General features: G+C 36.6%; 1 protein-coding gene across 2 annotated transcripts in view; it reads right to left on the bottom strand.

Moving 5' to 3' along the window:
- NTN4 (netrin 4) overlaps positions 1-14,407 on the bottom strand; it is a 125,323-nt gene that overhangs the window by 19,995 nt on the left and 90,921 nt on the right. The gene's annotated exons all lie outside the window — the stretch shown is intronic.

The raw sequence follows: 14,407 nt of genomic DNA, 5'->3' as shown, positions 1-14,407 counted from the left end.
TAGTTTTTGCTTTGTTTATGGTAAGATGAAATAGATTATAAATGTTTGACATTGAATGGGAATGATCCAATAGAAAGGGGGAGAGAGGAGGTGTTGGCCTTGGGTAGGAACATGAGCAGTTCATAGTAACAGGATGCAGGGCAGAGCATATGGGCACCGATACAGGAAAGTGGATAAATGCAGTAGTGGGAGTTAGTGGAATTGTTCTTCTGATTGCTTTTTTTCTGATTTTTCTGGATGAAATAGGAAGCAAAGTCACCAGGTCAGAGCGATGAAGAGTGGAAGCAGGAGAGTGAATGAGAGACATAGATAGTGAAGTATAATTGCTGGGCACAGAAAGGCTACACTTGAGGTCAGTAGTCATGAATCTGTAGTGATAGTGGTATAGCCAAGAGGGTTCAGGTACGGGATAGGGAGAAAGCTGGATTTAATTCACATGGTGCTGTGGACCCTTCCAGATTCATATGTTGAAGCCTAATCTCCATTGTGATGGTATCTGGAGGTGGGGTCTTTGGGAGGTTTGGATGCAGTCTTGGGGGTGATGAGATTGGTGCCCTTACAAGGGGATGGAAAGCTCAGCACTCTCTTCTCTGTGAAGAATGTGAAGCTATGATGAGAAGTTGGCAGTCTACAACCCAGAAGAGAGCTCTCACCAGAGCCCAGCTGTCCTGAACTTCAGAGGGATATCTGGGTCTCATAGAGATTTCAGGAGGATGAAATTATTTTACTTTACTTTACTTTACTTTACTTTATTTTATTAATGTTTATTTATTTTTGAGAGAGAGAGAGAGTGAGTGGGAGAGAGACAGAGAGAGAGGGGGATAGAGGATTTAAAGTGGGCTCTGATGCAAGGTTCATGATCTGAGCTGAAGTCGGACACTTAATCTCCGAGGATGAAATTATTTTAAATGAAATGACTTCAGCAAGGTACATAGCACAGTCTGACACCTACTAGGCTAACACTTCCTGCTAAGTCTTCTCAACTAATATTGTAAGATCCCACTCCCTCCTTTATTCCCTTGGAAACATCTTTTTACTGATTATTTTCTTTGTCATTAAAATCACAGTTTGGCCTCAATCTGGCTTCAGATCTCAACTACTGGCTGTGACCTTTGGCAAGATACCTAGCTTCTAGTTATCCCAGTTTTCTTGTCTTTAAAATGGAAATGAGAACAATATCTACCCTCATACGGTTGTTGTATGGATAAAAGGAGATCATGCATGTAGCATATGGCTACATTCGTGTAGTGGCTGGCACATGGTTAATTAATTGCGGATTAACTAACAATTTAATTCAAGAAATAATTCTTGTAGAGGTGTAGGATCTATGCTTGTATAAGTAATGGTGCCAGCCTTCAGGGAACTCATAGTATTGTTGGGGAAACAGAGGAGTAAACAAAAACTTTCCATATGCTGTGACTAGGTACTCTAACAGAAGCCTAGGAGTGCTATAGGGAGCATAGAAAAAGGAAGACAGGCTGAGGGAGCCACATAGGAACTGCAAAGGAGGGGTCATTTAGACATGTGAGCTGATCCTAAAAGATGAGTATGAGTTTGCAAGCTGAGAAGGAGGGAAAGACAGGTTGTTGTTTATCCCAGTCTTTGGATGCTCCCCGCACTGCATTTATTTTAAATAATGAAAACAAAATTTAATTGTGGCCAAAAACAGATATGACAAAATGTAGCATCTTAACCATTTTCAACTGTAAACTTCATCCCCATTGCGTTTTATGTTTTCACATTACATGTGGAAGCTTACTGCTTCCTGAAAATGTGAAGCTCTTTCCTGCCCTGGTGCCCCTTGTTACACCTGCATTGCCTTTCCCACCTTGTCTGTCTGGATCTTGACATGTTTCCTTGTCTGGCTCCCTCCAGACAGTTTACCACGTTCTCCTCTGTGCTGCCTCTGCTTTTAGTATATACTTCTATTCTGTGTGTATCATAGTACATCATCATTTGTTTGTATACATGTTGCCCTTACTACCAGACTTTGGACTCATTGACAGATGCATCTTTATCTTCTTATTTTTGTTTTCCAGTCCCCAGAACATTGTCTGGTATATGGCAGATGCCCACATTAGTATTTGTGGAATTGACCTGAAGGACATTCCAGGCAGTGGGAATCATATGTGAAAGGGCATGGCCTCCTTGGAGAGCATGAGAATTTTAGAATGTCCATTGAGTGGAAAGTAGTTGAAGTTGATGAAGCAGAAGAAAAAGTCAGAGTTAGGGTTGGAGCCAGATTGAGAAGGGCCTAACCCAAGAAGTTGATTTTTGTTCTATGGGTAGAAAGAGACATAGGAAGTAACTCTTTCTTCCTTTCTTTCTTCTTTTAATGTTTATTTATTTTTGAGAGAGAGACAGAGTGCAAGTGGGGGAGGGACAGAGAGAGAGGGAGACACAGAATCCAAAGCAGGCTCCAGGCTCTGAGCTGTCAGCACAGAGCCTGACATGGGGCTCCAACTCATGAACTGTGAGATCATGACCTAAGCCGAAGTTGGATGCTCAACCAACTGAGCCATCTAGGCACCCCGGAAGTAACACTTTCAAAGAGCAGAATTATGACATGGTTATGATTTAATTTTGAAGATACTTTGGTGGCATTGTGTGAAATAGTCTAGAGTAGGGAGAGACTGATAAGAAATGACAGAGAACAAGGAACTGGGCTAAGAGAGTAGATGTGGGAACAGGAGGAAAGGTTGGATGTGAAAAATCAATTTTTAGATTGAAATGATAGTATTTGGAGGTCATTTGAGGAGGAAGAAGAAACTGTTGAGCAACAAATAGAAATTGAGGAACATTTTAACATTTCTAGCTTATGAAAGTGGATGACTAATATTTCTCTCATGTTAGCAAGGCATTGTTGATTTGTTATTTGTTCTTAATTAATTAATTACCTAGGAAAGAACTTGGAGAGTTATATAATATGTACCACAAAATGTACCAAAATGTATCAAAGTGCTATGTGATGTAAATGAGATCACATAATCCAATATAAACAGTGCATCATTTTGAGATGACTAAACCAATAGTTACTGCAATATTCAGTTCTAAGCTTGGTTCTTTTTTTTTAAGAAAAAATTTTTAAATATTTATTTATTTTTGAGAGAGAGAGAGAGAGAGACAGAGTGCGAGAGGCAGAGGGGTAGAGAGAGAGGGAGACACAGAATCTGAAGCAGGCTCCAGGCTCTGAGCTGTCAGCACAGAGCCTGATGGGACTCAAACCTGTGAACTGTGAGATCATGACCTGAGCTGAAGTCGGATGCTTAACTGACTGAACTACCCAGACGCACCTAAGTCAGCTTGGTTCTTGACAGCAGATAAGGGAGCCAGAAGAAAGACGTCTTAGACTTCCACCTATTGTAATATATGGTTTTCCACTGTCACCATTATCTTTTACTCTAATAGAAAATTCAAGCCTTTTTAGGATTTGACCTCTGTGTACTACCATATACTTTAAAACTTACACATATTTCATGTGATTCTATCACATGTGCTGTGGATTTCTGTCAATGTGACTTTTTGCATAATTACAAGATAAAAATACCATTTGGAAACTATGCAGAACTAGCTCCAGGCAGATGGCACTGACACCTTTCACAGCATATTTTTCAAACTGCACACCAAGGCTTGCCTTGCATACCTCTTTCCTGAAGTTTGTGAAACAGTCAATATTTGACACATAATCTACATTTCTTATTTTCTTCCAAAATGGAAATATATTTTCATCTTGCTTGGGGGAAAAAAAGGTTCTGCTTAAATTCTGGTTGAGGTTCTGATTCTTCAACATATATTTCTCATTGGCTGTTGATTCTAAAGTGCAACCCAAGCACTTAACCTTTTACATATTCATTACGATGAATGTCAGTTACAACCCAGTTGGCATACCTAAATCCTTCCATCAGCTTTGTCTTCTTGTTGGAAGACAATAGAATAGTAAAGATTGAACTATTATCATATACCGTCATTCTGAACTTATTTTTCTTTCATTATAATTTTTGGTGTGTACAGCTATGGTGAATTGTCCTTAAAAGCCAAAATGGTGGGGCGCACGGGTGGCTCAGTTGTTCCAGTCTTCGACTCTTGGTTTTGGCTCAGGTCATGATCTCACAGTTTGTGGATTTGAGCCCTGTGTCAGGTTCTGTGCTGACAGCATAGAGCCTGCTTTGGATCCCCTGTCTCCCTCTGTCTCTCTACTTCTCCCCCTCTCGTGCTCTCTTTCTCTTAAAAATAAATAAACATTAAAAAAAAAAAAGATAAAATGGTGCTTTGAGTGGCAGCCAGATGGCCTGTCTAGGTATTAAATGATTCATTATTGGAATAATTTTCATCCCTCCCAAACCTTTTCCCCAAACCACTTGCCCACTGCTGCTCTCTCAACCAAATTGACAGAATAAAGTTATTAAAAATGTCATTTTAAATTCCTAAATAATGTCACAAGGTTTCTTTAATAATGCAAATGACTACTTTTAAATAATACATTCTGTACTGATGTGTCCTGTTATAAGAAAACCTAAAATAATAATACAAAATATTCAAAACAGGTGAGGGAAATGGGTACTTTTACAAAAGATTTCATGACAGGTTCTTTTCAAATAACGAATATAAAATTGCTAAATATTATCCAAATTTTATTTACAGATATTTGTTTGCAGAAGTACATCTATTATGTGAAACACTGGCTCTCTATGAGCATTTGCAGAAAAGAGTTAGGACATGAGGCTGTTCTGGAGTAACTTCTACCAGAAAACATACTGTTCATGAAATAATGGATGAACATATTTTTAAATAACCTTGTTTATGTGTATGGCTCTGAAATTAATAATTGTTTTAATCACAATACAGCTTGATTGGAATTTGCCTGTAAGATCTTTTAGGAAGACAGAAAATAAAACAAAGGTGGTGTAATACAATTTGTAAGGGCACAAACTTAAAAGTCAGGCTCATGAGTCCAAATTCTGGTTTACGAGGGTGATTCTTTACAGGATTTTGTGAAATTAACTTCTTCAAGTTTCCCTTTTCTTATTGATGGAGCAAGATTAATAATACATATGCCATAGGGTTCCTGTATGAGGACTGAATGAGATATTGTATATATTTAGCAATGTATCAGGCAGTTAGTATATCAAATGCTCAGAGAATGACTGTTATTATCTGGCTGAAACATACTGGTTAAAAAAATTTTTTTTTTTATTAAGTAATCTCTGTGCCCAACGTGGGGCTCAAACTCATGACCCTGAGATCAAGAGTCATATACTCTACCAACTGAGCCAGTCAGGCATCATCAACATACTAGTTTTTAAAAGTCCACCATTCATTCACTAATTCACTCATTCATTCATTCATTCACACCTTTGCCAAAGAGTTTTTGAAGTTTAGTGTTAACATGAGCTTTGCTAGAACCTGAAGATATAAAGAGGAATACAGAGTCATAACTAGCTCTTCAATGAATCAAGAGAGATATGCAAATAAATAATTACAGACAGTAAATGCTATATTGAGTAGCCCCCCCCCCCCCCCCGCCCCGGCGTGCATGGGAACACAGAGGAAACAGCAACAACTACCTTATTGCAGATATGGATTGTTTTTAAAAGAAATTTTAATAATTTGATTGGTTTCCAAAATATCCTGAAATTCCTCACTTTGCATCTGGGAGGAATTTGGTGGCAAACAGCTTTCTTGCTTACTTTGTCTTACAGAATTAGGTTAGCCTCCTATTGCATGCTCCTTTCTTTGGATAAAATAAATTCATCTGCTCTTACTCTCCTTTTGTGGGTGAGAGCATATTGAAAAAGAGTAGGTCATGATCCATGATCCTGCTGCTTATAGGGAGATATTGTACCATGTAATTTAGGACTAGAGTCCCAGCTGTGAATCTACATGAACATAATAAGTATGTAAACATGAGTACAAGATGGCCAGGGACAAAATGCGAGAGTTATGGCTTCCTTTATTCTGATGAAGTTGCTAAAGCTTTCACTGCCTTCTCTCTTTATTTCCACCTTCACCACAACTCCAGAAGTCATTTGCACATCTTTCATTCAGAGAGTGGTCCACGATGCCAAGCTTACTGCAGAAACAACCAGTTGAGTTCAGCATTGTACACCTTTTAAAAATTGCCAGGACTCCTTACTATTACCTGATATCTGTAGCTTTTGCTATTCTGCTAGTAAAAGCTACGCTGGGAGCAAAACACCCTCAAAGTATTTGCTCCTGATTTAGCTTTTCTAAAAACAGAACTCAAAGTTCAAGGCCCTCAGCTGGGAAAGCAGCAGCTTGTCAAGGGCTTTCACCACTGCCCAGTAGCCACTCCTTCAGCAGAGCCTCCCAGCCTCCCAACACCATCTTCCCCTGAAAAGGCCAAGGTCCTACATAATTTCTGATGGGGAATTTTAAATATCAAAATCATTTCAAAAGCTGCCCAGCTGCCTGCCGAGGTTCTTAGAGGGAACTGGAGCTATGACCAAGACAATGACTGAGACGTAGCTCTAAACAGAAAAGAGGCAGTAAGATTTGTTACTACTGTATCAAGTGTGCAGTTAAATTAATATAAAATGAAGTCTTCTACCTTTTTGGGTACTGTTTTCTCCTTCTACTATCAATTATTTTTGCTAGTGTACAAACAGCTATAGGAAAATAAAGAAAAAGTTATAAACAAAGGTAATTGCCCATTTTTAAAATTCATCCTTTATATATGATATGCATTGTGTTCAAAGATAGCTAGTTTAACAATATTCAAGATGAATATTAATTAGAAATAAAATTATATGCTAGAATAAATCTAATAAGAAAATAAATTAACACTTGCCTTTCACTTACTGAAATGCAATGTCTCTTGAGTTATTGTACATCACACAGTGAAAGAAATCCAATGCTTTAAGAAAAAGTAAGGTATTTAAGTATATTTCCTGGGTTTTCTATATACTTTAAATGAGTAATGCAAATAAATACAAAAGACATACCCTTTATTTTTAATGCTTTACTATGTGACCACTACTCAGACCCTCAATTTGATTTCTGTATCATTCTTTTCCTGTTTACTAGTTGTAACTGAGCCAGTTACTATTTATTCCTGGGTACATCTAAAAGATCTTACATGGCTAAATAGCTAATTTTATTTTCCTGGGTTGCTACTTCAGTTAAAACTGCAGAAAGTACTTTTGAGTGTAGAGATACATTTTGTTACAGGAAGACTTTTAAGTATAATTTTAGACATGGTATTTTGCTTTGAGGAATTTAGTTATATCAAACATCATTATCTTTTTGTTGAAGAAAGTCTTCTGTATTTCCATTCTACTCAGCCACCATCTAACCAAGTGCCTAGCCAGGAACTGTAGTCAACCCTAACTCCTTTTTCTTTTGGATAAAGAATGCTTACTGACCCCATCTGTCTTCTCCTTTCAACTGATGTGGTTCATCCCTGCTAAAATCTATCATGGTACCCTTTTCTTCATAACACTTATTATAGTTTTAAATTACATATTTACTTGGATAAATTTATTTATAGTCTGTTTCCATGGAATTAGGGACTCTGTTTTATTGTATATATACAGTGAATAGGATGGGACTGCCACCTAGTAAGATTTACTGGTTAAGGAAATCTGTTTGAGTTTTTAAAAAATGGATGAATTATAGTCACTTAATGAATATTTGTTAATGATTGATGGTCTTTTGGCCTCCAGTTTAATCTCTTTATGATTTTTCACCTCCCTGCTATCTATATAGTACACTGTGAAGGCCCAGAAGGTAGAAACCACATCTTTTCATCTCTGTATCCAAAGAGATGAATGGCCTAGGACCATGCTGAACCATTTTAGTGATTCAATCTTTGTTGAATGAATGTGCCTTGGAATGAGTGACAGCCATGAAATATGTTTTGATGAATCTCCTAAAAGGGTCATATTATTTCTTTTATAGGTTTTTAGTATTTTAGCACCACAGCATTGCAATCCTAAGATACTAGAAATAGAACACACACACACACACACACACACACACACACACACACATACACACACCCCAAATCCAGAGAAAACTGAAATGGTTAAACAGAACAGATTATTCTGAATTTTCCTAGTGCAAGACGGTTCCCTACATTTAATGCTTCACTCAGTCAAATTTTATTATTTATTATTTGTGATAAAAGTTCTTTATTCCAACTCTGTAGGGGACATTCCCCACCCATAAATGCCTTTCACTGGCAGTGAATTTCTTTTTCACATTAATCAATCTTTTTTCCTCACTTTCATACAATTATATCTAATTACAACTCTTTGTTCTAGGGCAGTAAATTACGTTTTGCTGCTCCCTATGTCCCCTTACACCCTTTGAGTGTTTGAAGAAAGTTGTATTCTTCTTGAGCAGTTTCCTAGTTGAGTTGAGACTATTTAGCCTCTTTCATATTTGTTCATTAGTATCTCTGTTTTCTTGATTGTTGTGTTGGCCCATGTGGAACACTCTTCAGTTAGCTCCATCTTTCCTGTACGAAGATTCCTTAAAATAAATGCAGCTCCTGAAGTTCAAACTTTACATGGCAATGTATGATAATACATTTTTTTAAGAGGTTAAGGCCTTTAAAAACTATATTTGGTTCTAATACATATGTTCACTCATTTCTGCATTTAAAAACTCATTTTGTTTTCATCCACCAGACCACAGTGTAGCATCAAGTTCTTGAGATCTCTGTGTGTATTTGGATCAGTCTTTAAGGTCAGACAAACCTGGGTTCAAATCCCAGCCCTGCCTCTGACCAGCTGTGTGAAGTTGAACAAATTATATAATTAATTTAAGCCTCAGTGTCCTCATTTGTAAAATATAAAAGTCACCACCTAACTCCTAAAGATTGCTAAATGAGGTAAGTTATGTAAATTGCCCAGCACAGTGTCTGGCCCATAGTAGCCATTCAACAAATGCTACTTCTCTTCTTTGTACCCTATCTAATTTTGTCCAGGCTTTCTGAGAGTTTTGATATTTCATAATTATTTGCCTGATTATTTATTGCTTGTCCTCATGAAACACAGAATGGTGTATTGTTTATTTATTCAGTGAATTACACTTTCTGTTTTGGAAACATCGTAGAGAATCTCATGATCTCTCCCACTTCTCTTCCCAAATTTGACTGACTTTTATTATTCATCAGTTCATAAAATTTCTCCTTTTTGAGGGGTGATTTTAATTTATGTCATTTGATCTTTTTAAGGGATAGTCCCAGTATGATTACTACAGTATGATATATGTATTTTTCTCTATATTTTCCATTTCTTAACCCTCTGGTTTTACATCCTAGATTTTTTTAAAGCTGACATTAAAGTTTCCCAACTATGATTGCCAAGTGACTGGTTCTATTTAAAGTTTTCAAAAACAGTTACTTCATATTGATTCTATGCTGAAATCATTCACAGTTGCTTTCAGCATAAAACAGGAATGTCTAAGTTGTTTATATGACATAAAATGGACTCGTGGTTTTGCTGAAACTGTAATTTGAAAGAAAAAGCCCACCAAGCTACTATAGGAAGAGACTTTAATGACCCTTGGGAAACAATCCTTTTCTGATACGGACTGGAACATAGGTACAACAATGAAAAGTGGGGAAGTGCTATGGGCTCCTAAATGTGGTAAGGTATCTGGATTTAATTATTTAAAAATTTTTACTTCTGATACAATTTGAAGGGAAAGTATAACCATCCTAGAGGTAGAATGAAATAATTAATAAATAGAGGTACAAGCAAGCAGACAAACACAGAAATTCTTCTTGGGAGCATGATGAGAGGGTGATATTTGAGTTGACTGTGAAGGATGGAAAGACAGTCTGCAGCAAGAGAGTCACCCATTCTAGACACTGTTTCCATCAGTTGAACAGTTTTCACCTAAGACAGAAAGAAGAAAAGAAGAAGAAAAAAAGCAAGAAGGAAAAAAAGATAGATTTGGATGGATGACTGAGCTCTTTACAAAGATAGCTGGCTAGTCAGGGTAACGGTAACCAAGTAACAAAATGGTATCTTGGTAAACACTTGGTTTGGGTTTTAGGGCAGAAGGACCAAGTTTATTTTTGTTCACTCTTTGCTGAAAGGCAACAGACTACATTTATTTTGGACCGCCAGAGAGGAAGGAAGGGCATGTCAGTGTTTCAAGAGGTTGTTTACTTTGACGGGGAATAAATTCTGCTTCTTTTCCATTTGCTGATTTTTCTTTATGGAGAGAGACGATGCAATAGTTAAAAATATGTCATAACATAAAAGCCAAAAATTTATTGTAAAGGAACTAACTGGCTGTTTCCTAAAACAAAGAGCTATCCTATTCTTTAAAAAAAATTTTTTTAATGTTTATTTATTTTTGAGAGAGAGAGACAGTGTGAGCAGGGAAGGGAGAGAGAGGGGGAGACAGAATCCGAAGCAGGCTCCAGGCTCTGAGCTGTCAGCACAGAGCCTGACACAGGGCTAGAACTCACAGACCAGCTCATGACCTGAGCTAAAGTTAGGCGCTTAACTTACTGAGCCACCCAGGTGCCCCAAGAGCTATCCTATTCTATAAGTCATTTCTTCAAACATCTATTTCAAACCATGTGTTGTATGGGAACATGTGTGTGTATGTAAGGGAAATTTTCTGTAGAGAGGTGTCATAGAATAGCTGTCAATATTTCACACCCAATTTCCCATGAATCTAACATTTAAGATATTCTTTGGTGTTAAAAGGTGGGGGGGAGAATGGGGCTTCATGAAGAACTACATTCAACGATTATTTAAATCCAACACAATAACATAGTAGTTTAGTGCACGTTCTGAAATATGTAAATACAGAAGTAAAAGTAAATTGTCAATGTAGTGGTAAGTTAATTTTATTATAAATTCCAGTCTTATTACACAATAATGAACTCTAAAATATGAAGTACTTATGGTAAATCAATGTATATACTATGAACAAGAGGGAGTTCTCTGAATGGAATTGCTAGATATTTATTTTGAAACTGTTACATGAAAAACAGGTATCTTAGAAATCTGCCATAATTTTTTTTTTTTTTGAGAAAAGCAGAGGTTCTAAGTTAGACATTCTTAAGAGGGAAAGATAAGTGACATGAAAGCTTTTGAGCATTTATATCTATCATTGAGTCAGGAAAAATGTCTAGTCAAGAGTTTTAGTAATCCTTTAGGATTTTCTGTCAGAGTTATGGCTAATTCAGTGAGCAGATTGAGTTATAGATGATTATTAGCTCAAAATCTTTCATTCAAGGATGGAAGTGAACAGAGTGCACATTAGAAACAATGGTATATGTAATGGTTCTCAATTGCTGGCCAGGAAACCAAAAGGCTGAATCAGAATCACCAACCTTGCTTTTAAAGACAAAAACAAAAACAAAAACAAAAACAAAAAACAGATATCTGCCCCGGATCCCTGTTGGAGATTTTGATTCAGAAGATCTAGGGAAAGGCTCTGAGAGTTTATATTTTCAGTAAGTGCTCCCAAGTGATTCTGATCCATACACGGGTTGGGGAACCAATGACTAGATTGGAGTAGTGCTTGAGATCAGAGAAAGAAGCTGTGAAGGTGGAGGCAAGACTTCTTTCAAAGGAGGGAAACCATTCCACTTGTGGTATAGAGTATGAGTCTGTTTGAGTTCCTGATTTGAAAATGATCTGATAGCTTGAAATTGGCCTTGGGGGAAATACTTAAACCATAGAAATTGGCCAATGCTATAAATCTGGGCATTTTCCCTACCTAGAAAGCTAGCACACCACAGTTCAGTGAGGTCATTCTCATATTTTTTATATGTGTGCCAAAGGAAAATCTACTTAGGTGATAGGATACAACAGGTACATAAGTGACATTCAATATTTCAAGTGAGTTACTCTAAAAGAGACTGCTCTTTTAAAACATAGAGACAGTGTTCTTCAAAGTATCTTAGTACACAGTGATAATTATATTTTCCATTTTACTTCTGTACTTTAGCAACCAGCTGGTCTGAGCCTCCATTCTCCTCTCAACTCTAGATTCAGCTGGAGAGATTCACATTTTCCCTTGTGTTTACAGACCTTAAATGCACTGTCCTTTACATTTTTTTTTTCTGAGTTGTAGAAATAAATTTAGTTCCAATGATCTCTACTAGTCTTAAAAAAACAAACATCTCTAGAATCCTCAAAGTGCTTTCTTGGCTATGGAAATGTGTTGTTGATTGTTTGTGTCCCACAGTTGATCCTACTTAAGATTGTAATAAAGAGGAAGCGAGAACAGAGATGATTTAATTATAAATCTATTGGCCAGTAGATTTGGTTTAGAGCTCTTTTTATTCAGGTCTGATGAATTTATTACCATCAACTAAAAAATGTATATGTAAGGACAATAGCATTCAGCATAGAGCTTGTCAGGAGAGTGGAAGGGAAAAATAGCCTGGAACATCAATGGAGCCAATAAATCCTTGGCTTATTTGGCAGAGAGTTAGCTACCTAACTGTGAACAGAGTCTCAAGATTAATGTCACCAGTATTTGTTGGATGGAAAAATGTGTCCAGGTAAGTATTCTGTTAAATGTATATATATGTAATCTGTGAGGAAGAATAACATCAGTTCATTTTATTTTCTAGATCAACTCATTAAAGTCAACAAAGGCAATCATTGATTAGAAAGTAGTACAAATATTGTGTTTCAGTACTTTTAGAGGAAAAAATAAAAACAGCCACCAAAGAAGTATCAGAGGCATCTCTTCAAGGAAGTCTTCCCTTAATTGCTTTCACTCTACCCTACACTCTCTCTAAGAAGCTTGATGTATCCCTTTCATTGCATTTGCTCATATAGTGGGGATAATAGTACCAACATCAAACAGCTTTTGTGGAAGTTAATACATATACAAAGGCTAATACATATAGAGCCTTTTGAACAGTAAACAGAGAATAGTAGGCACTCAATAAATGTCAACTATTATTTATTATATCATCACCATCACCACAGTATATTGAAATAATCTGTTACTTAAATTTCTCCCCATTTAGAATTAAAGATCTCTTAGGGAAGACCTTTTTATCTTTACAGACCTAGTGCTTACCGCAATGCCTGGCATAGAGGAGGCACTCTGTAAGTGTTTCCTGAGCTAAACTGAGGTATAATTTATATACTTCTAGTAAATTTTGTCTGGGCTGCTGCCTCAGGTTTTCAGTGGTTCCAGCTCCTGAGAAGATAACTAGGAAATAAGGGAGAGATGTTTTCATAAATCATCTCTGGAAGTCCAACAGACTATATTGCCCTGCCTTACTTAATATTCTGTTTGTGATTATTTCACTGACCGAAATAGAAGGTTTACTATTTCCTTGATATACAGTTGTAGGCTCTAGCACTTAGAAATGAGGAATAAATATACAGAAGGAATATTCTAGGATATATCTTCCCAAGTGAAGTCTTCCATAGATATGTCACTATATAATAGCGGTATTTTCCAGCATTTTCCAATATGAGGCATAGCTTGAGCATAGCACAGTAACAAAAAGAAAACAAAACAAAAATTTTAAAAGGTATTTATCTTGGCTCCTTAGACGCTCTGTAAGAAAAGCATTCTTTGGTTAAATCTGAGAGACACACCTCAAAGTTTTATAGGAGGTTTATAATGAACATTATTAGCATATGAAATGCTTGGAGAAATCCTGAATAAGTACTTGATTAATTCATCATTTCTTAAATTTTGAAAGTCATAGAAAAAATTTTCCTTATCTAATTCCTATTGACATCTCATGGAGTTAGTGTTGCATGAATCAAACTTTGGAAAATGCTGCACTATGGAAAAATATTCATCCAGATATCTATTTTTTAATCAGTACATCTCTATGTAATTCATTTTTATAAATTCTAAGTTCATATGCATACAAATAGAAATGCAAATCTTGGCTAACTTGGATGTTCTGGGAATGGTAGGATGTTCTAGCCGACTTAATTGTAGAGTAAGTGCTAAGATGCATTTAACCTTTGTTGAAAAGCATTCTGAGTGTGCCTGGCTGGCTCAGTCGGTAGAGACTCATGTTCTTGGGGTTGTGAGTTCAAGCCCCACATTGGGTGTAGAGATTACTTAAGAATAAAATCTTAAAAAGACAGAGAGAGAGAGAGAGAGAAGAGAAGCATTCTGAAGCAATCTTAAACTTTAGTATGATACAGTCATCTGGGAATTTTGTTAAAGTGCATATTTGGTTCATTAGGTCTGGGATGGGATAAGAAGTTCTGTATTTTCTAATCAGCAACTGAATGATGCCAACGGGGCTGGCCTATGGACCACACACTGAGTTGCAGGTTACTTTTCCGCCTTGGTAAGCACAGTAGAATAAATATAATAAAATTGTTATTTTGAATAACATTGTACATGTTGATATAAGCACACGCTGAGATAGTTTAAATTTTTTAATATCATATCATAATATTGACTTGTTTTCTTGATA

The sequence above is a fragment of the Herpailurus yagouaroundi genome, unplaced genomic scaffold, assembly GCF_014898765.1.
Source record: "Herpailurus yagouaroundi ecotype Mexico unplaced genomic scaffold, PumYag 182, whole genome shotgun sequence".
In the NCBI taxonomy this organism is placed as follows: domain Eukaryota; kingdom Metazoa; phylum Chordata; class Mammalia; order Carnivora; family Felidae; genus Herpailurus; species Herpailurus yagouaroundi.
The sequence above is the reverse complement of the archived record's forward strand: the minus strand, read 5'-3'. Positions and strand labels throughout refer to the sequence as shown.